We start from the raw sequence: 24,121 nt of genomic DNA on the forward strand, positions 1-24,121 counted from the left end.
CTCGGTCCAGTATACCTGAAGGAGCGTCTCTGCCTCCATTGTTCTGCCCGGACACTGAGGTCCAGCGCCAAGGGCCTTCTGGCAGTTCCCTTCATGTGAGAAGCCAAGTTACAGGGAACCAGGCAGAGGGCCTTCTCGGTAGTGGCACCCGCCCTGTGGAACGCCTTCCTACCAGATGTCAAAGAGAAAAATAACTACCAGACTTTTAGAAGACATCTAAAGGCAGCCCTGTTTAGGGAAGCTTTTAATGTTTAATAGGTTGTTGTATTTTAGTGTTTTGTTGGAAGCTGCCCAGAGTGGCTGGGGAAACCCAGCCAGATGGGCGGGGTATAAATAAATTATTATTATTATTATTATTATTATTATTATTATTATTAGGGGCCATTTATCTCTTTAAGTCAATGTTGAAGTCAGTGGCGACACTATTGAATGAGTCTTCCCTGAAACTGATCCCATGCTGTTTCAGTAGATTTCTCATGCAGCAACAGAAAGAAAGAGAGAAACAGGTTTAAAATTGGAGCCAATAATATGAGGAGAGGCAGACCAATTTGGCAGGTAGGCTTTGACTGTTTCACACCTAATCTGAAACTAGCCACCTTCCCAGGATGCCTCTTTTAAAAAGCATTTCCTGGCCCCTCTTTTTGAATGCTTGCCCCATTCTCAATAGTCAACGTTTTTTCAATTCAGCATAACTGAATTTTTCTTCCAAAAGTGAGGTGGAACAGCTGGCTCCTTTTTTCAATAACTGTTTCCCCACCATGGACAATCTCTGGGCATTAAACAATTGTGAAACTTTATGAAGAACTTATGCTTTGATTTCTCTTCCTCCTTTTCGTTTGCTGTATCTTGTGCAGGAGGCCATATTGTGTGTGTTTTTATCTCAGTTTTAGAACAGCACCCAGAAAACCTTAGGCAGTAATAACGACAACACTGGCAACAATACTCCAAAAATGCTGGGTGACGGCAGGGAGCAAATTATAGAAAATAAATTGCTTTCAGGCTGTGCTGTTTAGGAACCTGAAGTAAAAGCAAGCTGTTTCTCCTAAAGATCACAAAATATTATGGACAGTCTTGCTGGGTCAGACTGAGGTTCATACATGTATAGATCAGCTTTCTGATTACCAGAAACATCGTGTTTCAGAACCCTTCAGCCCAACGGAAACGGAATATGTGTAGCATATATAGCACAGCACTGTAGCCATTTCAATAGCTCTCGGTTGATACCAGCAGAGCTCCAGATTCAAATCCCACTCTTTCATGTTGAGAGTCAGACTGCATGCCCTCCGACATTTCTCAGATGAAAATAGGAACGTCCCATTCCATAATGATAATTTTACTATTTAAAACCCCACACATCTTATTGGGTTGCCCCAGCACTCTGGGCAGCTTATATATATATAATCTTATATTTTATATATATATATATATATATATATATAATTCCAGTAACAAGAAGCCGAAAGCACCAGCCTGAAGATGACGAGTGAGACCTCGTCGAAACGTCGCCTAGACACCCCAACTTTTACACGGGAAGACACCCGAGGACACCAAAACCTGCATATATATATATATATATATATATATATATATATATATATATATGCTTTCGTAGATTTTCACGGGTACAGGAATGCAGGTTTTGGTGTCCTCGGGTGTCTTCCCGTGTAAAAGTTGGGGTGTCTAGGCGACGTTTCGACGAGGTCTCACTCGTCATCTTCAGGCTGGTGCTTTCGGCTTCTTGTTACTGGAACAGAGCAGGATCTCAGTGTTTGAGTTCCTATAAATACTGTTGAGGAGGTGTGGTGTATAGCTTCCAATGTTCTGGGCAGAGAGGAAGTTCCCAGGCTAGTGTGCCTTTTCTTCTTTTGTTCCTTAATTGCTTGAGGGATATCTTGAGTGATTTCTTGAGTGATATCCTGAGTACCACTTAGGTGGGTCATTAGGTGTGGATTAGTTGCTAAAGCCTTTGTGTCTTGACCTCTTGAACTTTGTGAAGAGTTTTTCTGAGAAGATGGCTGTACTGCACTTAGTTGTGCTCTGGCTTGGCTTCGTGTATAGGGGCGAGCTGTGGTTTTGTGGCCTGTGCCAGCCAGATCTGTGTAGGGATTGCAGGGGGGTGCAGCATCCGGAGGTGCCACCATGGTTTGGCTACTGGATGGTGTCTGTAATTTATCTGTGGAGAGGGTCTGGGTTTGGGTCTGGTGTGGTTGATTGGTGATGGCGTTCTGTGTGCCTCTGGATCTGGTGTCAGTTTTTGTGGGGAGGGCTAATTTCCAGATGTCTGGCAAGCGGGATGTGTCGTCAGACCCTCTCCACAGATAAATTACAGACACCATCCAGTAGCCAAACCATGGTGGCACCTCCGGATGCTGCACCCCCCTGCAATCCCTACACAGATCTGGCTGGCACAGGCCACAAAACCACAGCTCGCCCCTATACACGAAGCCAAGCCAGAGCACAACTAAGTGCAGTACAGCCATCTTCTCAGAAAAACTCTTCACAAAGTTCAAGAGGTCAAGACACAAAGGCTTTAGCAACTAATCCACACCTAATGACCCACCTAAGTGGTACTCAGGATATCACTCAAGAAATCACTCAAGATATCCCTCAAGCAATTAAGGAACAAAAGAAGAAAAGGCACACTAGCCTGGGAACTTCCTCTCTGCCCAGAACATTGGAAGCTATACACCACACCTCCTCAACAGTATTTATAGGAACTCAAACACTGAGATCCTGCTCTGTTCCAGTAACAAGAAGCCGAAAGCACCAGCCTGAAGATGATGAGTGAGACCTCGTCGAAACGTCGCCTAGACACCCCAACTTTTACACGGGAAGACACCCGAGGACACCAAAACCTGCATATATATATATATATATATATAAACATTAAACATTAAAATAAAAACTTCACTATACAGGATTGCCTTCAGACGGCTCAGGGGTTGGATAACTCCATACCCGCCAATATTTCTCCAATGAAAATAGGGACATCCTAAGGAAAAGTGGGACATTCTGGGATCAAATCAGAAACTGGGACAGCTTCTCTAAATCAGAGATGTCTCTGGAAAATAGAGACACTTGGAGAGTCTGACACTGGACCTCTGGTGGTGCAGCAGCAGGGTGCAGTCGCAATTACATAGGGCCAATTGCAAATACGCAAATTGAATGACGTACAAAATGGATTTTCTGAAACCACTTTTTCTCTTTCTCAAACCACCTTTGCCCATCTGCTGATTTCCGGATGACCCTCTCTTCATGTTCTGTAACAATAGTGAAACTGTAAGTAATTTGGTCAAGAAATGCCAGGAATTATATGTGTATATCCCAGAGCAAATTCCTTGGAACAAACTTTTCGTTTTATCCACAGTCATATGCTTCTACATCATCCCACTTTGGTCAAAGTGGTGATGACTTTGAGCCTTCTTGTATCATTCAGATGCAAGGAAATTCTTGTTTCAATACTGTGTTTTGTATTTTATACTGTAACTGAAACACACCGGAATCAAAAGTGTAATCCTCTCAACCCATACTAATAAAGGCTTTAGTCTAAAACCCAATGGGGGTGGGGGTGGTGTCACTGTATAATTTATATGGACTCTAAAATGCATAGGTTGTAGACTGAATACATGCTATCTAGACCAGTGGTTTAAACACTGTGCTATGATCCCTTGAAAAGTACTTCAGTGAGAAGCTGAGTATTGGAAGGCAAGCTCTCCAACCAATAGCTTGACCTCCTATACAAATCTCCTCTGGGAGCAGCATGGAAACATTGGTGGTATTCTAAGGTGCATTCTCAACTCATATGGGCTTTCTGAGGAGGAAGGGTAGGATATAATTTCAGTAAATAAATAAAAATATGGGATGACAGGGAGGCATGAGGTCCAACCAGTGTCTTTTGTGAACCAAGTGTGCATCCAACCAAGAATCCTTTGCAAGATGTAGGGTTCGAGTGGCAAAGGTACAGAGGTTCCTCATCTGGCACATTAATATGGAACGTGTTCTCTGAAGGTGGCGGTTTTGAGTCATAAAACAGGGGAACGACAGGCTGAGCTGGGGGGGGGGGGATAATATAAGGAGGGTGGGAGGATGGAAACAGGAGTGAATGACACTTGAAAGAATTCAAATGATCAAATCCATGACCTCTCAAACTGATGTAGACCCATGATTTCCTAGAGAGTGCACCATGGTAAATAAAGGTAAAGGTAAAGGACCCCTGGGCGGCTAAGTCCAGTCAAAGGTGACTATGGGGTTGTAGCACTCATCTCGCTTTCGGGTCGAGGGAGCCGGCATTTGTCCACAGACAGCTTTCTGGGTCATGTGGCCAACATGACTAAACCGCTTCTGGCACAACGGGACACCGTGACAGAAACCAGAGTGCACAGAAATGCCGTTTACCTTCTGCCGCAGCAGTACCTATTTATCCACTTGCACTGTTCTGCTTTCAAACTGCTAGGTTGGCAGGAGCTGGGACAGAGCAATGGGAGCTCACCATGTCATGGGGATTCAAACCGCCGACCTTCCGATCAGCAAGCCCAAGAGGCTCAGTGGTTTAGACCACAGCGCCACCTGCGTCCCTTGGTAAATAAAAAGCAAAGGGAGCTCTGTTGGTTCACGTGAGAAAAAAACCACGCATACAACAAAACATCATGGTCAGGCAAGACCAGTTGGAATAACCTACATTTTGTAAAATGGTGAACAAGTAACTGAGTTCTCTAAAACCCTCTATCGCGCTAGATGCCAAAGTGTGCGCGCATTGGGAGAATTAAGCTGCTTAGTTCAGCCTTGCAAACACAGCCTGGACTCCCACTCAATTGGTTCCATTCTCTCCTTAACACCTTCACTGAAATGTCTTCACAACCCACAATCCTTCCCTTATTAAACATGGATTAAGAGGGCTTTTATTTCGGTAGCAGGTTGTCAAGAGGTGCTATTTAAAGCCCATAGCACTCGCAGCCTTCCCAGGAATGGATGCTTCCATCTTTGGCATTGGTGACATGAGTTAATGTGCCCGAAAGCTAGAGCATAATTTATCCCACCTGATTACCAGCAACTGGTCTCCAGAGGCATGCTTGTCTACAGGAACATCACTAGGTCCTCTGCTGGAGCTATCAGTGACCACACAACCAGGGCTGGCGTTAAGGGCTGGGTGAGCTGGGTGGTTGCCCTGGGCACCGAGCTGAGCAGGGTGCCAAGCTGAGCTCAGTGGCTGTGTATTTTATTTTAATGTTTTGCATGTGCTAAAAGAAAGAACATTTTAAAAGTACATTTTTCCAGAGTAGAAGCTGCATAATGGCAGTGTTGGGTGACTGCATGTCCCCAAATCCTAAAACCCCCCACATTAACTATGGGCTTTTACCCATACCCATACCCTTCAACATTTCTCTGATGAAAATAGGGACATTGTATTCAAGAAGAAGAAGAAGAAGAAGAAGAAGAAGAAGAAGAAGAAGAAGAAGAAGAAGAAGAAGAAGAAGAATTGCTAGCATTTATATCCCACTCATCATATTCCATAATCATCATCATTTTATGAGGTCCAGCTCTGAAGTTGCAGGGAACCAGGCACAGGGCCTTCTCAGTAGTGGCACCTGCCCTGTGGAATGCCCTCCCATCAGATGTCAATGAGATAAACAACTATCTGACTTTTAGAAGACATCTGAAGTTAGCCCAGTTTAGGGAGATTTTTAATGTTTGATCTTTTATTGGGCTTTTAATTCTGTTTGGAGCTGCCCAGAGTGGCTGGGGAAGTCCAAACAGATGGGTGGGGTAAAAACAAACAAACAAACAAATAAAAATAAATTTACATCCCACCCATCTGACCGGGTTCCCTAGCCACTCCGGGTGGCTTTCAACATATAGAAAAACATAATAAAACATTAAACATTATAAATTTCCCTGTACACAGCTGTCTTCAGATGTCTTCTAAAGGTTGTAAAGCTACTTATCTCCTTGGCTTGGGGGGGGGGTCACATCACTCCACACCCTCCAACATTCCTCAAATGAAAATAGGGACTTCCTAAGGAAAAGCGGGACATTCCAGGATCAAATCAGAAGTTGGGATGGCTTCTGTAAATCCAGAACTGTCCCTAGAAAATAGGGACACTTGCAGGGGTTGTTATAGTGGTATATTTACTTTTTATTTTTATTTTTATTTTTATTTTTTGGAATGCAGCTGCACAATGCCACTGTGATTCAGCTCGTCTGAATAAATCCCTGTGTTGTGACCCATTCCCTGGAGATGCCTCTGATTGCACCTGAGGCATTTTCCTTGTCAAGCAAAGCCCTTCCCCATCTCCACTTTCTATATCTTGTGGCAAGGAATTCCACACACTGATTACGCAACACACGATGTGAAGTGCTATCTCTTACTGTCCTGAAGCTGCTTTCGCTCTCTTTGAGGATTTCGGGCTTTTCTCTTCCAGCCTTTGAAAATCTTCCCTCATTCTATCCTTGCTTGACATATGGTGATCGGCAACAAAGTGTTGTGCATTCATGGTAAAAGTCGGAGCATTTCCAGATCCTTTTAGTCATGTGGTTGGTTAGATTAGAAGGCTAGAATTCCTTCAGGTATTAAGAGAAACTATGGGCAGACTGTGATACCAGTCATGAGTTTATCTCATGGAGAAGGTTAAATAAAGTGCAGAAAGAAACAACAACAAAAAAGCAATGCCTTCCTGGCACCAAAGACAAGCGCAGTTTCTTTTCCTGAACAGATTTGCATTGGTCTCTTGACTCTCTTTCCCAGAGCCAGGCGGAAATAGCTATAAAAAGCAACAACCCTTAACTTTTACTTTTGCAAAGGTTCAATATCACTACATTCATTGTCAAGAAACCTTGGATTTGGGACCAGATGCAAAATTCATCCCCTTGATACAATCATACTCTGGTTTCTCTTTAGATTGTATAAATCTTCCTTCCTTAATACAACCATAAGGCCAAACTGCGAGAGCTGGTGTGGTGTAATGGTTTTAGTGTTGGTCTATGAACTGGGAGGAGGGACACAGGTGGGGCTGTGGGTTAAACCACAGGGCCTAGGACTTGCCGATCAGAAGGTCGGTGGTTCAAATCTCCGCGACGGGGTGAGCTCCCATTGCTCGGTCCCTGCTCCTGCTAACCTAGCAGTTCGAAAGCATGTCAAAGTGCAAGTAAATAAATAGGTACCGCTCTGGCGGGGAGATAAACGGCATTTCCATGCGCTGCTCTGGTTCGCCAGAAGCGGCTAAGTCATGCTGGCCACATGACCTGGAAGCTGTACACCGGCTCCCTTGGCCAATAAAGCGAGATGAGCGCCGCAACCCCAGAGTCGGTCACGACTGGACCTAATGGTCACGGGTCCCTTTACCTTTACTATGAACTGGGAGACCAGGGTTTGAATCCCCACTCAGTCATGTAGCTCACTGGGTGACCTCGGGCCAGTCGCTGCCTCTCAGACTAACCTGCCTCATGGGGTCATTGTGGGGATGACGACGACGATGTTGATAATAATAATAATAATAATAATAATAATAATAATAATAATAATAATAATTTATTATTTATAGCCTGCCCATATGTCTGGGTTTCCCAAATCACTCTGGGCGGCTCCCAGTAGAATATTAAAAACATGATAAAATTAAAAACACGATAAAACATCAAACATTAAAAGCTTCCCTAAACAGGGCTGCCTTCAGATGTTTTCTAAAAGTCAGGTAGTTGTTTATTTCCTTGACATCTGATGGGAAGGTGTTCCACAGGGTGGGTGCCACTACCGAGAAGGCCCTCTGCCTGCGATTAAATGATCAAGGCAGAACCTTGAGCTGCTTGGATACAAATGCAATATATAGATAGATGGACAGATAGATAATAAAATATATAAGATATATGGTTTGCAATCATGACTTTGAAAAACAAACAAATCCATAGAGTTAAATGAAGGCTGATTTAGACCTGGACTGTGATGGGGTTAGCATTCAACGCTCTCTCCCCACACTATGCTTGTGGCAAAAATCACATTTCTGTTTTATTGGCATCAATAGGAATTGATCTCCTGGGGTAAATATCAGTTTTGGTGTATGTGTCTGTTGTCCATTAGACCTATGGGTTGGACTCTCTCTCTTTCTCTCTCTCTCCACACACACACACACACACACACACAATTCCAATTCTATTAACTTCCCCCCTTACTATTTGTGTGGGATATATAGCTATATCTATCTATATGTATATCTACAAACCAAGCATGTAATTAAATGTGTCATTTTGCTCCCTTGCTCTCGTTTGTTTTAAAGGCTGCTTGCAGATGTAAAGGAAAGAGTCTCTGGAAGCAAACTCACTAGGTATTTATCAAGTGTACCTATTCTTCTCTAGGGATGAATTCAGAGAAAGCGGATTAAAATCAATTTGTAGCTGAAGTCAGTGGTGCACAGCGCTGACAAGCTAGAGGTTATGATGTCAAAATCCCTTCTCCTCATCCCTGCATCCCCTGAGCATATTTGCAACTTGTTTAACATTGATTCCCCCCCCCTTTCCTTTTCTTTCTTAGAAAGCAACAAAACACATTCCATTTATTTAATATCAGTTGGAAACCAGGCTTGAAATTATACTGCCAGTGAAACCCAGCGATGAACTGAAAGTGGCAGTGTGCAGATCCCAAGGATATTTGGGATATTTATACCATGCCCTTCATTATAATACATTTGAAGAAAGCTTATTATAACTTAATACAAGAACCTACAGCTTCACTCTCTAAGACATTCTAATGGATTATCATCATGTCTTCACAGGGAATACGTTGGCATTTGGACAACCAAAGTCTGGTTGCATAACACACGTGTTTTGTAACACAAGGATTTCATAATTCCTGATCATGGTCCATTAGAGAAATACGCGTAAAAGTCTTAGGATGTTGCAGAGTTTTGCTTTTAAAGGACTCCCTCATGACACGAACAAATATTCTAATGTGGTTAAGGCGGTTTGGAGGTGTCAGATTAGAGAATGATTTCTGCTTCTGAAGTCAAAAGTTGTGGAAGATAAGAAGGAACACAGCTAAAGTGGTGGTGGTGGGGGGAACTGTGGCTCTCCAGATGTTGCTGGACTTCAACTCTTCAGCACCTGAGATAGCTCAGTTGGTTAGAGCATGGTGCCGATAATGCCTAGGTTGCAGGTTCAATCCCCATATGGGACAGCTGAATATTCCTGAATTGCAGGGGGCGGGACTCAATAAGCCTCAGGATCCATTCCAGCTCTATGATTCTGTGATAATCTGGAGGTCCACAGGTTCCCCATGCCTGGGATAAGGATTTTATTTATTTACGGTATTTTTCACTCTATAAGATGCACCAGACCATAAGGCGCACCTAGTTTTTGGAGGAGGAAAACAAGAAAAAAAATAGCCTCTGGCTGTTCTGGCTTCTGGGATAGCCGCGTGAGGGCTGCCCGGAAGAGGCTGTGCGTGGCTAAGGCAGAAGCCAGGAGAGGCGCTTCGCTGAAGGGGTGCTGCACAGCTCTCCCTCTCTGCACAGCGCCATTCGCTCCATAAGACGCACTCACATTTCCCCTTACTTTTTAGGAGGAAAAAAAGTGTGTCTTATGGAGCGAAAAATACGGTGCTTATTTTGAGCCAGAGCATGGGCAAGAGGGAGGAAGAAAGGAAGGGAATTAGATGGGGAGAAAGAATTCGTAGTGTTGTCATAGGTCCCACCTACACTATATATTTAAAGAAGTAGCATACCATTTTAAGCAGTCGTGGTTTCCCTACAGAAAATTAGGGGAATTATAGTTTATTAAGGGTGCTGACAGTTGTTAGGAGATCCCCTATTCCCCTTAAAGTTAAAGGTAAAGGGACCCCTGACAGTTAGGTCCAGTCACGGACGACTCTGGGGTTGCGGTGCTCATCTCGCTTTATTGGCCGAAGGAGCCGGCGTACAGCTTCCAGGTCATGTGGCCAGCATGACTAAGCCGCTTCTGGAGAACCAGAGCAGTGCATGGAAATGCCGTTTGCCTTCCCACTGGAGCGGTACCTATTTATCTACTTGCACTTTGATGTGCTTTCGAACTGCTAGGTTGGCAGGAGCAGGCACCAAACAACAGGAGCTCACCCCGTCGCGGGGATTCGAACCGCCGACCTTTCGATTGGCAAGCCCTAGGCTCTGTGGTTTAGACCATTTTAAGCAGTTGTGGTTTCCCTACAGAAAATTAGGGGAACTATAGTTTGTTAAGGGTGCTGACAGTTGTTAGGAGATCTCCTATTCCCCTTACACATTGGCAGTTCTCAAAGTGGTTTAATTATAAACCCCTCTTCCAAGAAAACTCATGCAAATTATCACTGTGTGAGGGGAATAAATGTCTCCTCACAACTCTCAGCACCAGTGCTTTTTCCCCCTGAGGAGATGCAGGGGTATGCATACCCCCAAACATTTTGTGAATCAAAGTTTGGCCTCGTTGAGGGGCAGTATTTCGATATGAGTAGGAAAATGAGAGTACCCCTAAACATTTTTTTTAAAAAAAGAAAAAAGCACTGCTCAACACCCTTTAGAAACTGCAGTTCCCGTAATCCTTTGTGGGAAGCTACAAGTGGTTTTGTACTGCTTTAAATGTATAGTACAATGGAAACTTGAGAACCTTTGTGGACTTCCACTAAACAACATTCTAACAGTATAAAATATCTGATAAACAGAAAATAATTTGCACTCCATGTCTGGAAGCCTTGTGTTCACATTCTGAAGATTACTGCTGCTCCTTTCAGAATTTGGAGACTGGGTGCTATTGTGTTGTGGCCATTGACTGCATGCTTGGTTTGTAGCTATACATACTGACCGATATAGCTGTATATCCCACACAAATAGTAATGGGGGAGGTTAATAGAATTGGAATCATGGTGTGTGTGGCCATTGATGCTACAGTTCCAGATTTCTTGTATGAAGAATTATTATTGTCATATGAGACAGCTGGGAAATAAAGGAGTCAGGCTAGGAACACTCTCATGTTGAATTTAATAAAGCTCCGGGATACAAGTTGGTCTTCATACATCACTGTGCATGTTGATGAAATGGTTGTCAAACACACGTTTCCCATAGCTTACAATTACAAACTTCACATAAACCTTAATGGCTGCTTGACGCTGACACTGATTAAGGGAATAAATAATGGCACCTTAATTTAGAGCCAGGTGATTAATAACTTCATTAACCTATCCTGTCATTGCAATTAATGAAGATGCATTGTCCTTGGCCTTCTCACACAAACATCTCCTCATTCTCTTTCTTGTAGTCACTGATCCAAGCCACGTTCTCCCTAAACTCAGGCCTGGTATGGCTGACCTTTGTCACCTCTAACCACCACTCACTTCCTTGGGATAGGTGGGTACAGCTTCTTAGAGAATGTGAAGAGAAGCGGCCCTTTCCTTCGTGCTGGAAAAGGAAGCAGCCAACACTAGCTGAAGATGTATGGCTTCTGGGATGTATGGCCTTAATGGGATCCTCCATTTCACCAAAAGCCCCCTAAGGCAGAATTGTGATGATGAGCAGAGATGGGGAACCTGTGGTCTGCTAGATGTTCTGCTGGATGATGTCAGTCTCCATCTCCCATACTTCCTGACCATTGGAGTGCAGCAACACATAGCAGGCCACGGCCTCCCAGTCCTGTGATCTGTTCTTCCCCGACTGAAAAATCCAATGCTGGGCCCAGGCTATTCAAGGAAACATCACCTGATTGTTCTTGGGGAAAGTGATTAAAATGGTCAGCTGTAGCCATTTCCTGGAAGAAACTAGTTTCTTGGATCCATTGCAGTCCACGTTTCAAAGCAGATTCCAAGACAGGAATGGCTTTGATGGCTCCCGTGCGCTTCCAGTAACAAAGCCTTCTCTGTCCTCCACAGAAATATAAATTTTAAAACCTTGACTATTTTGGGATGGGGGCTGAAGAATGGATGAGTCTGCTTCTTCTAACTCCCTCTGTTTAAGCTCCTATACTTCTGGCTGCCTGATTTATATTCATGGCAATCTGGAACCTACATACATGAGTGACAAATGCCCTTTAGATGCTGTTCTGTGTCTCTGAAATCGCATGGCGATCTTTCTGTGCAGAGCTTATCCACGCTTGTCTTTCCTCCACTTTTCCTAAGCATGGCCCACAATTTTGAGATCTGCCTCCGAGCATCTTTTACTTTGCTCTGAAGCCTTCCCCATGAAAAACCCACTCTTTAAAGCTCAGTCGGTGCAAATGGCAACCTGTGGGGAAACAAAATTGACATTTGCTCTGATTCAGCTTGGGGCTAATAAAAATAAAATTCAAAAATGCTTGGACACAGAGCATTAAAGCACAGACCTTTCCCTGGAAAGAGTGGGGCAAAAGGTAAGTATAGATAAGCCCTCACATATGTTTGGAGCACTGGAAATCCTAGCAGCAGCAATGCTTGCCACGGCTCCTGGTATCTTTCCTGGAAAGCCACTTCTAAGCTAGGGAGGAGGTGGGGTTGCGGGCTACACGCCTCTCCCCCACATGCACAGGGGGCTGGCCCCAGCCCCCACGATACCTGGGGAATCCTTGGACACGTCATCTTCCTGCCAATCGGCTGGCCAGGGGGTGTGGCTCAATTTAGGGCCGGCGTGTCCGAGGATCGCCCTCTTTCCGCACTTCACCTCAGCAGGTCTTCCCACCCTCCCACCCTTTAGGTAGGCTCCATGCCATTGCTATGTACTTCAGTTGGTTGCCGTCGAGGGGCCTGGTAGGAAATTTTTCCAATTGGCAAATTGGCACCAGCCATTTGGTTTTTCGCCTACCTCGTAGCAAACTGTCACAACTCCCGTGGCATTGGCGGTTAGGCATTGGTAGGGGTATTGTTATGCAGATGAGAGGGGGGGGGAAGGAAGCGCCATCACCTCCCCCCAAATTGAAGGGTAGTCCGGTAAAGGATTTCGGGGGGCGTGGCCTTGTCCTAAGCCTATGGAGGTGTGGGCCCACGGCACACACCCCGAGCGGTGACCCCAGGGGAGTCCCTAGATGATGTGCATCAGCAAGACTCCCCCTACTGGTGGTTAACCCTTGTCGGTCTTCAAGCAAGCAGGTTGAAGCCGGTTAGTTGATAGGACCAATGCCTAAGCCAATACTGCTCAATTCCTGTAATCAATAAAGTTGTGGCCTAATTTGACCCATTAACCTAAACTCTTGTGTCTCGTGTCTTTATTTCCAAGGGGGGAGGTGGGAACTCACCACACAAGTAAGCCTCACTTAACTCAAAGAAACATGCACCTTTTGAGTAGACATGATGTGCAGGATCTCACACCCCTTCTTGGGTGGGTGCCTTTGCGGTTGGGCCCCGGGCCTTCCCTCAGGAACTAGCCTATTGCAGGCCGGATCATCTTTCTGCTACCAAATCAGCCAATGGCAGTGGGATCAACAGACCATCTGCGACCCTTGGAGGAAATGTAAATGCCCAGCCTGTGGAGCCTTTCGGCCTCTATCTTGCTGTGCCGGTTCTCCCACCCACTCTCCCACAGATTAGGGTTGTGTTTTGTTTTTTTGTTCTCTCTCTTTTTTTTTTTTTTACAGAGGATACAACTTTGCTATGGACAATGTCAATCACCTATTTTCAGGGCTGGGCAGGAATTTTTCCATTGTGGCAAATTGGCACTGCCATTTGGGTTTTTGCCTATCTCATAGCAATTGTCACAACTCTGTGAGGTGAATAGGCATTGGGTTAGCCTAGTTTTGGTTGGAGGGGAGTTTGCAGCCTCCGCCTTCCCCTCCATGGGTTAGGATCCGTGAGGAGCGGCTCCTACCTGATGCCCAGATGGGGATCAGGGCCATACCACTCCTCCAATGGGAACCGCTTAGGGGACACCCTGATTTGACGTAGGGTATGTGTTTCTCAGTTTATCTCAAACTGCAGCTCCTAGATCAGAGACAGACGAAGTGGTGTCTTCAGACGTTGTTGGGCTACAACTTCTACAGTCCCTAATCCAATGGCTGTGTTGGCTGGGGCAGATGAGTATGGACTCAACTATACAGCTGCAAATTAAATGTGTTGTAAAGTGCAATATACAAATGTGACACTAGATGACGATAGTGAGCTATGCCAAATTCAATGTATTTTTCAAAACAGTGTTTTTTGTGTGTGTGTAGATTCCACCTAGGTAGAGGAAAACAAGTTTGCACAAACATCCTTATGATCTACAAAGTATGTCCCACTGAGTGAAGTGTCTCTCTCCGTCCCCCATCCCAGTGTTTGGGCTATGGTTGGCAATGGATATTGAGCAGTCATCGCTGAGAGAAGATTAATATATTCCAAGAGCAATTTTCAGATTTTGGATAAACACAAGTCCCTTGGTGAGGCCCAAAATATCTTTACACCTCTCATTTCATCTGCCTCTGAAGCATTATTTTTAAGCTCCGAGTGAAACAATATTTTGGTATGTTTCCTAACAATAGACCCTTTGGGGTTTGTGTCTAAATTAAGCAACCCAACAATTTCCTAAGCAGGGCATATGGAGCTAAGCTCCTTAGCTCTTTATGAGTTTGCAAGGGATTTGTGAATGAAGTTCTCAAATGATACTTTGTCTTGAAAATATAGACAGGAAGACTGTAAAGGAAGTAAATTTCTGTAGGCAAAGGACTTCCTAGAAGTTTAAATTAAGTTAAAATTGATAAAGATTGAGACCCTACGTAACCAATTTGTTTGCATATCATAACACTGTTATGTCTCTGACGGTATACCTCTGGGGTTAACAAACATTGGCTGTGTTTGGATGTCATGGTAAATCACAGCTGAATGAACAGTTGGCTCCCATTTCACTGCTCGCCAAATGCAGTTGGGAGCAGCAAAGTAAAGTTTGGAGTAAAGCAAATCATGATCTCTGGTTCAGATGTCTTGCTAAGCCAGAAATCGTGGTTTGTTGCTGCTGCTCCGGTTATGCGGGGAGTGAAGCTGGAGTAATCTCCATGTTCAAGGAAAACAATTAACTATGGTTTACTGCAATGTGCAAGCACAACCATTGTGACTGTGTACACAATAAAGCAATAGAATAGCTCAAAGGTAGGCATTGGTGCAAGCCCTAGTTGTGACTACTGTGGTTATTTTGATTGCACAAAGAGGTGTGTTATCCTTATGGAGTGATCTATAATTAGGGATCAAGGTAAAGCCACCAGACAACAACTCTGCTGCCGATTCAGATTCACTGCAAACACAGTTACACACAACTTGCTGCGCTAGAAGCATTATGTGAATTGTCCTTTATGATAACAAAACCTGCCACCTCTGGCTTTATTCACAGGTATGGTGCGGTGTGTGCCCTCTCTAGCATTTGGAGTGAGCACTAACTGAAATACTACTACTAATAAAAACATCAGACAGAATTCTCCAAAATTCAATTCAAGTCATGTTCCAACATTGGTCCCCATAGCATATATACAAGGAAAATGGCAGATTTGATCCAGGTCAGTAAACGGAACAAGAATTTGATTGCCATGCATGACTAGATTTCATAATGACATGCTCTGTGCCTTTTTGGTGCACCTTATTCTCTGAAATAGACTGGGATTTGAACAGGAGCCGAAAGGGGGGAAATGGAGTTTTCTGCTGCCTACCATTAGCTGGCTTCAGACAGATTCCTTATTTTTTAAGACCACTGGGGTGCTCATTAAAAACCAATGATTAGAGATTTTGAACCAGAGCAAAGCTTGGGAGTTTCACTGTACCTCCAATTTGTGCCACAAAACCTTAGTCCAACACCTTTCTTTTCATTAACAAGCATGCTTTCCATGTTGTCCCTATCCAAGTGGCAGCCTGCACTTTCCCTGCTTCAATTCAGATTTTCCCGATCCACAGATAATACAGTAAGGAAGAATAAACCAACACAAAAATCACGTATTGCCCCCTGTGAACATACAGAAGCACACTGTGTGGCTGGCAGTTGTCCCTTCTTTAAGTGTAGTGCTGTTTTGCTGGCTACCATCTACCTATCACCACACCCATTGGGGAGGCGCCAGCCTTTTTTATTTTTAAAGATAACCAGCTGTTTTGTGCAAAATGTGTAAATCAGAAAGGTAATAATCAGTGGAGCACAGGTGCAGATGCCCACAATGGAGTTTAGGTTTCTCGATCTCTGGGAGCAGGAGCTATTAATAGGGTCTGGCACAACACAAACAGGTAAAGTTTAATCATGTAAAACAGAGCTTTCCAAACTGTGTGCTGCAACATGTTAGTGTGTTGGCTGCAGTGTGTAGGTGTGTCACACGAACGCTCCTCGCGTTCCTTCCGGGGCTGGAAAGGGGTTAGTTTAACCTCTGGTTTGCTAGTAAAACCTGAACTGCATTGTGAAATAATAATAATAATAATAATAATAATAATAATAATAATAATAATAATTTTTTATTTATACCCCGCCCTCCCCAGCCAAGGCCGGGCTCAGGGCGGCTAACAAGCAATAATAAAAACAAGTTGAATGATTACAACTTAAAACAAAATTAAAATACAACATTAAAATATTGAAACATTAAAATATTAAAATGCCTCATTAAAATGCCTCATCTCAGGAAAAGAAGGAAAAGAAAAAAGAAAGAGAGGGAGGGAGGGAATCAAATTGGTTCCAAGCCAAAGGCCAGGCAGAACAACTCTGTCTTACAGGCCCTGCGGAAAGAAATCAGATCCTGCAGGGCCCTGGTCTCATGAGGCAGAGTGTTCCACCATGCCGGAGCCAGAGTTGAAAAGGCCCTGGCTCTGGTTGAAGCCAATCTAACTTCCTTAGGGCCCGGGACCACTAGGGTGTTGCTATTTATGGACCTTGAGGCTCTCCGTGGGGCATACCGGGAGTGGTGGTCTCGTAGGTACGAGGGTCCAAGGCCGTGAAGGGTTTTAAAGGTCAAAACCAGCACCTTAAATCTGACCCTGTACTTCACCGGGAGCCAGTGCAGCTTGAAAAGCACTGGGTGAATATGCTCCCATGGCAGAGACCCCGTGAGGAGCCTCGCTGCAGCATTCTGTACCCACTGGAGTTTCTGGGACAGCTTCAAGGGCAGCCCTGCGTAGAGCGAATTACAGTAGTCAAACCTGGAGGTGACCATCACATGGATCACTGTGGCCAGGTTGGGGCGTGTCTAAAAATGCATGTCTAAAAAGTCTGCCACCAACATGAAAAGTTTGGAAAGCTCTGATGTAAAATGTTATTGCTGTGCACGACAATCCTAAATCATCTACAGGGGGGAAAACCCCAGTCTTCCAGCAACACTGTTTTTGGAAGCATTTCGCCAGGAGAGGTCTCCACAAGCTCAAAATTAGGGGGGAAATTCTGCAGGAGAAAAAGATGCTGCCGCTTTTAAGAAGCAGCAGCTCAGGGCAGTGTTGCACAGACTCCTCATTGCTTTGATTCATTTATTTAGGTGTGGCTGGGATTTCACATAGAAACACCATCTTGCTTAAAAATGGGCAGACTCGTCGTTTGAAGCCTGGAATTGAGTCTCTAAAAGGGGGCTTAGACAAAACTCTCGGTTACCAACCAATCCTCTTTTCCCTCCCCACCCCAGCCACCAGCGCCTTCTTCCCTTGCCAGTTTCCTACAAGCCAGCTCATTAAGTTTCACCTTGTTTTCCCAATGCAGCAGCAGCATTAAGGAATGCATCTGCCTGCCTGTATCAGTGTCTGAAGAATTCAAAACATGTCATTGGCTGAGATTATATATATATATCCCAGAACCTTCCAGACTCATTAGGAGCAAAAGCTCTAGGAACAGCAAGAATCTAGTTTAATATTCAGGGTGCATATTTCTAAGCAAATCAGGGTGATTATTGGGGGGAGGGGCGGGGGAAAATAAAATAAAATAAACTCACATGCTACCAATATGTTCCACTGCAATTTGTTAAGTCCCCCCTGGCTATCTTCTATTAATATCCAGCCAGGGGCTTAGCTTGGACAGTCTGTCCCTACCAATGACATTCATATCCATCCATTAGCATGTTCCCAGGGTAACCAATCACATTTCCCCACATGCCACCTGAATTTTCTGTGACATTCCAGTTCCTAACAAGAGCTTCAAACACCTTGCTATTTAGGTCGCAATGCAGAGGGAAGCTATCCAGCAAACAAATACTTTTCTCGTTCATTCAAAAAGGGCTTGTACAGGAGTTTCCTGCTTGCCATTTGCCATTCTTATTCCTACAACATACTCAGGCCCAATGTCAGGTCGCCTCTTTCTCCAGCTTTCCACCTGACTCTCTGGATTACAAGTTTGGGTCATCCATGAAATGGATGCACTTTATAAAGAGACTTAATGACACTCTCTTTTTAAAAATAAAATAAAATATTTTTATTGCATTTTTTAAGAAAAGAAAGTCACCAAACATATAACAGACAAAGAAAGTATAAAGAAGAAAAAATAGAAAATCACAGCCTTTCATACATTTTTTCATAGCCCTCTGGACTTCCTCACGTCTCCCTTTCCTGCGTTCTCCGGACAAAAGTTATATTCCGCAATTTATTACCTTATTTCTAATCTTATGTTCTAATTCTAATGTGTTATGCCTCTAATTTTAAATGTTTCCATCAAATATTAAGCTACTTAGTTTAGGCATAACATTACTTCGAATCTCATTCTTATAGTTCAACTTATTCTCATACATTTCTCATCTAGGCTACTGATGCCAAGTTCCTTCCTTTCATGCACTTTCTTAACATTAATGACACTCTCAACGTAATGCTCGTGCACGGACACCAGTGTTTCCTTTGCCTACGTTGATATTTTCAGAGAGAAGCAGAATACGCCCATTCTGGTGAGTCGCCCAGGAGACCAAAGGTAAACTGCAACATTGTTAGCTTGATCAAGGTCATCTGGAGAGGTCCCTCCTCAAACAGGAGCTCAGCATTGTGGGAAACATGGTGGCAATCCTTTCTCACACTGATGTCATGTTGAAATAATTGAATACAGTGGTACCTCGGGTTACAGATGCTTCAGGTTACAGATGCTTCAGGTTACAGACTCTGCTAACTCGGAAATAGTACCTCAGGTTAAGAACTTTGCTTCAGGATGAGAACAGAAATCGCGCAGCAGCGGTGCGGCGGCAGCAGGAGGCCCCATTAGCTAAAGTGGTGCTTCAGGTTAAGAACAGTTTCAGGTTAAGAACAGACCTCTGGAACGAATTAAGTTCTTAACCCGAGATACCACTGTGATTCAAAGGCACCTAATTTAAGGTTACCAGATTTCCCCCCCCAATGAATCCAGGGACACTTTTCAACTTCCTACTAAACAGATGAATTTTGTCATGGGACTGATTTGTAAATCCGGGGACTGTCCCGGGAAACGGGGATTCTGGTAACCTTAACCTAATTCCAAATGTCAACAAAGCCTACTGCTTTCCATAATACTCCCTCCCTCATGTTATGCATATCAGGTGTATGGGGGCAGCAGTAGCACTTGAGATGCTTGGGGCTGGGCAGAGTAGGAGGAGTGGTGGAGACCGCCTCCCAATCCTGACCCTTTCAGGCAGGAGGAAGAGGAAGACAGTATAGATTTACAACAGGTGTTTGAGGGAGGTCACAGCTCATGAGGGGGAAATGAGGGGGAAAGTTGGGAAAGCATGGGGGAACCAGAGCAGCAGCTGACTGATACATTGTCATTAGAAAGCATTCCAGACCCTCCATCTCCCAGAACCTGGCAAGCCTTAAAAGTAGGAGAGCAAAGAGCTCAAAGACAGAGGGCACGTAGCAGCACCCATAGAAGTGACGAATGAGGAATGGGAGAGACAGGGGGTGGAGATTCACTTGGGACAATGCCATTATCCAAGAGGCTGGGTTCTATAGCCTCTTTCTGTAAAGTTTGGAATAAAAAAGGACTGTAAGAAACTTTTCCTTGTCTTCATAATTTCCTGGACAACCAGCCGAGAGCCGCTGACAGCACCCTGACAATAGAGCACCTTAATGAAGTGGTTAATGGGAAAGGATCAGGTTCTCACCAGAGGCATAGCATGGGCAGGGCTGGGGGGGGCATTCATTTTTGGGGGGGGTGCATTCCTCACAATGCCAGTGAGCAGGGCAGGCAAAGTGTCGTGAGCTGTTGTGTCCTTCTCACACCAACCTCCAACTGCAGGATGGCATGAGAAGGACACAACAAGCAGGGGTGTAGCCAGAGGAGCAGAGGGGGAAGCTGCCCCCATCAATCAAATTAATTAAAAACAACAACCTTAACTAACTGGCCAATCACATTTCAGATAGCTTGGTTTCTGAAATAGCCCCCTAACATAAATCCTGCCCCTTTAACATAAACCCTGACTAGACCCATGGCAACAGGGTGGTGTGCACAGATGCCCTTCTTGCCTGCCCTCCATCTAGAGGGTGGCTTGAGAAGGATGCAACAGGCATGCACCCTGCCAGCCCTGCTTTTGTGAGTCTCGCAAAGTGGTTCCAGGCTCGCAGGGCACCGTGAGCGTGCCTTTCAAAGCAGTCTGGGCAGACTGATTTGATGAGCGTACGCATGTGTCAGGCTTGAGGGATCCTATCCTCCCCCTTTAGCATCAAGGATCAAGGAAGAAACAAGAAAGTTCATATTTATGGTTTTATTCAATCACAGTGGTGCAAGACAAAGAAACCAGTCCTTAGCTCCATGGTGACGTTGCTCACTCTGAACTCCTTCCCTTCCTTCCACAGCAACAGCCCACTATGTGGCTCTATGGGTGACCTCAGGAGTCAAATGTCGTTGAGCCCTTTGCTTTTGAATTCTAAGTGGGCAGCGAGTACGTGGTGAGGGTGGCACTTCTATGCTTTCCAAGACGTCTCTGCTGGCAGTTCTCCAGCTCCCACTCCTTCCCTTAACACCTCATAACTTGGCAGCTCTGAGTTCTGCTGCAATTCCATCCTGCCTTCCTCTTCTCTTGAAACAACTGGAGATTGGAGGGAATCCCCCCCACTTCCCTCCTCCTCCAAGGGGAGCAGAGGAGAAGGAGGGGGCGATCCCCAGCCCTCCTCTTCAGTCCAGTCGCTGACACCATGCCACGGCCACTGCCCTGCCAGCTGTACACTGATTTTGCAAGGCTTCAGGGCAGTTTTGGCTGCGTCAGCTGGCCGGGCTCCCCTCTGCGTGGCCAGGCAGGTGGCACAGCACAATCCCGTTTGGCTCCAGTTGGTATGGATTGCTCTGGCGACTCAATCCACTCCCAGGGGCACCCACCCACCCCAAGCACCAGCAAGAAACACTCAGTCACTGATCCCCACACATGTTTAATGGGCACAAGTAGTGTGGCACAGACTGCAGAGCAGAAGCTCCCTCCCCCCGTGCCCTGTACCAATTGCTTAAATATATATATATATTTGTATGAAAGATTATTGGGTTACAAAAGTACATACATTGTCTCTGTTTTCAGATCATAAAGTCCTTTCTACAGATCAGTTCTATTTGATGTGAGAGACTGATGTTGTAAGACAGGCATAGGCAAACTGTGGCCCTCCAGATGTTTGGGACTTCAATTCCCATCATCCCTAGCTAATGGGACCAGTGGTTAGGGATGATGGGAATTGTAGTTCCAAACATCTGGAGGGCCACAGTTTGCCCATGCCTGTTGTATGAGAATGAAGTTTACTACTTCCCCCGTGCCCCTTGCTCTCCCTCCCCATGTCTCTTCTTCTCCCTCAACCTGACACTGTATCAAACTCCCTTCATATTCACCTGGCATATGGCCTGGAGGGCTGGTGTCTCAGAAAGAGGAGGCCAGTTTTATCTCAGGGTAGTGAGAATAGTCCTGTGGAATGAGGCCATAGATGCTGAAGGGGACAAGAAGGCAGTCTTGGGAAGCAGCTCCGTCAAGAAGGAGCAGCACAAAGCGAGCTCGGATCTCTCTACAGGGCACTTCAGGATGTGTACCCTTTGTTCTTCTTGTGAATTCAAAATAATTAACCTCAATGCATAATTGCAATTGCTACTGATCAAAGGCCAGCTCTTTCAAAAAAATATATGAGAGGCTCGAGTGTATCCAGCTCCACAAATGAGCTTTAAACGGCACAATTCCCACTTATATTAATTGGAGTCATGCCGTTAAATCCTCATACATCACAGAGACTGCTATTTACCATCTAAAATTAGAAGTGAACATACAGTTAATGAATATTTCCTCTCGCGCTATCTGTTACATAGAGGGGAAGCGGAGGAAAGAGAGGCAGGGCATCTGTTCTTTCTCAGCTGGACTTTGCTGTTGCTGAGCACTTTTTCTAAGTTATGCGACGACTCATTAGGTGCTTACACATTGATCCTACAAGGGAACACGTGTATATGAAAGCACCAACAGAGGCTCTCTTCAAAGTTCGCTTTAGGAAATATACCCGACACCAGGGATGGGGAAGCTGCTGCCTCTGGGTGTGGTTGGAGCCCAATATCTATCAGCCCACATGGCCAATGGTCAGGGATAATGAGAGCTTTGTCCAAAAACATCTGGAAGACCACATTTTCCCCATCGCTGCCACACACACCAGTGGATTCAGAATTTTAACTAGAGAGACATGGCATTCATTGACTGTGTCTGCATGTCACAACAAGACACGGTTGTTATCTCAGTGACGAGTGCCATAGACTCGAGTGAACGAAGGGAGACCTGCTTAATATGGTTGCAATTATATTACTAATTCATCCTCTCCAACATCCTATGTCATCCCCCTCCTGCATTTCTCCTGATGAAAATAGGGACATCCTATTCCACCCCCTCCAAGATTTCTCCAGTTAAGGAAAAGCGGGATATTCCAGGATCAAATCAGAAACTGGGACAGCTTCTGTAATTCCGGGTCTGTCCCTGGAAAATTGGGACATTTGGAGGGTCTGCTAATTGCTCTGTCATTGTATAACCGCTCAGAGTGGGGGGGGGGCAACCCAGTCAGATGGGCGGGGTATCAGTGGGGGCTAGTCTCAATTCGGACTGATGACGGCAGGGGAAGCAGGCAGGCAGGTAAACAGTAGGCAGAGCCAGAGCCAATGACAGGGTAAAAAGCTAAAGGGTCCCTGACAGTTAAGTCCAGTTGCGGACGACTCTGGGGTTGCGGTGCTCATCTCACTTTACAGGCCGAGGGAGCTGACGTTTGTCCACAGACAGTTTATCCAGGTCATGTGGCCAGCATGACTAAGCCACTTCTGGTGAAACCAGAGCAAGGTGCGGAAACACCGTTTACCTTCCCGCCGGAGTGATACCTATTTATCTACTTGCACTTTGACATGTTTTTGAACTGCTATTTTGGCAGGAGCTGGGACCGAGCAACGGGGGCGCACACTGTCGTGGGGATTCAAACCACTGACCTTCTGATCGGCAAGCCCTAGGCTCAGTGGTTTAGACCACAGCACCACACAGGGTACACCCAAGTAAATCTAGGATGAGGTGGACAGGCTGTGCAGCCCCCTAAACTCATATGTAAGAAGGCAGGTAGGTAGGGCTGGCAGAGGGCAGATGGAGGCTGTTGCGGTGATGCCCCATATAGCCTAGTGAAGCTCACAAGTGATTCTTAGTGTATAATATGTCCCCCCCTTTTTTTGCTTTAATGGTAATGAAAATATATGGACAAATGGGGACACTTGGCAATTGTGACATGCTTTTTAGCAAATTTATTTTGTGAAGATGGATTTCTTTTTTCAAAGAATCCCTACAAAGCGTAGATGAAAATAGTTTTTTGGGAGGGGGACATCCTGATGCTATATCTCCTCCAGTTCCATTCCCCCAAGAACTTTATATTTCAAGTGTCCTTCCACTTCAGAAGAGGTGCCTGAAATAACACTTTTTAAGCTTCACTACATGATTAAGCTTCATACAGCTGATCTGACATCTCAGAGATCAAAATGTACTGCTCACTTTTCTTTTAATGCATGGATTTTACTGGGGGACCCCCCCACCCCACCCCATGGCCGTGGAGTACAGATGGTCTTGCAAAAAAATGTTTCCCACAATATGAGATTAAGAGAATCATTCATTGGATAAGAGCTTAAGTTGTGATGCAACCGTCATCTACAGAACTTGTGATGTGCCCTGCGTAGAACTCCTTGGCATAGGATTAAACAGAGGCTGGTACTGTACCCTACACTGTCAAAATGAGGTCCATTATCACATGTATAATAAGATAAACTACACTGACAATGAGTCGTGCGAGTTATTAAGATGTTAGATCTTCGACGACTGGCATGCAATTAGCCCTGCC

Source organism: Podarcis muralis, chromosome 17 (genome assembly GCF_964188315.1).
Source record: "Podarcis muralis chromosome 17, rPodMur119.hap1.1, whole genome shotgun sequence".
NCBI lineage: Eukaryota > Metazoa > Chordata > Lepidosauria > Squamata > Lacertidae > Podarcis > Podarcis muralis.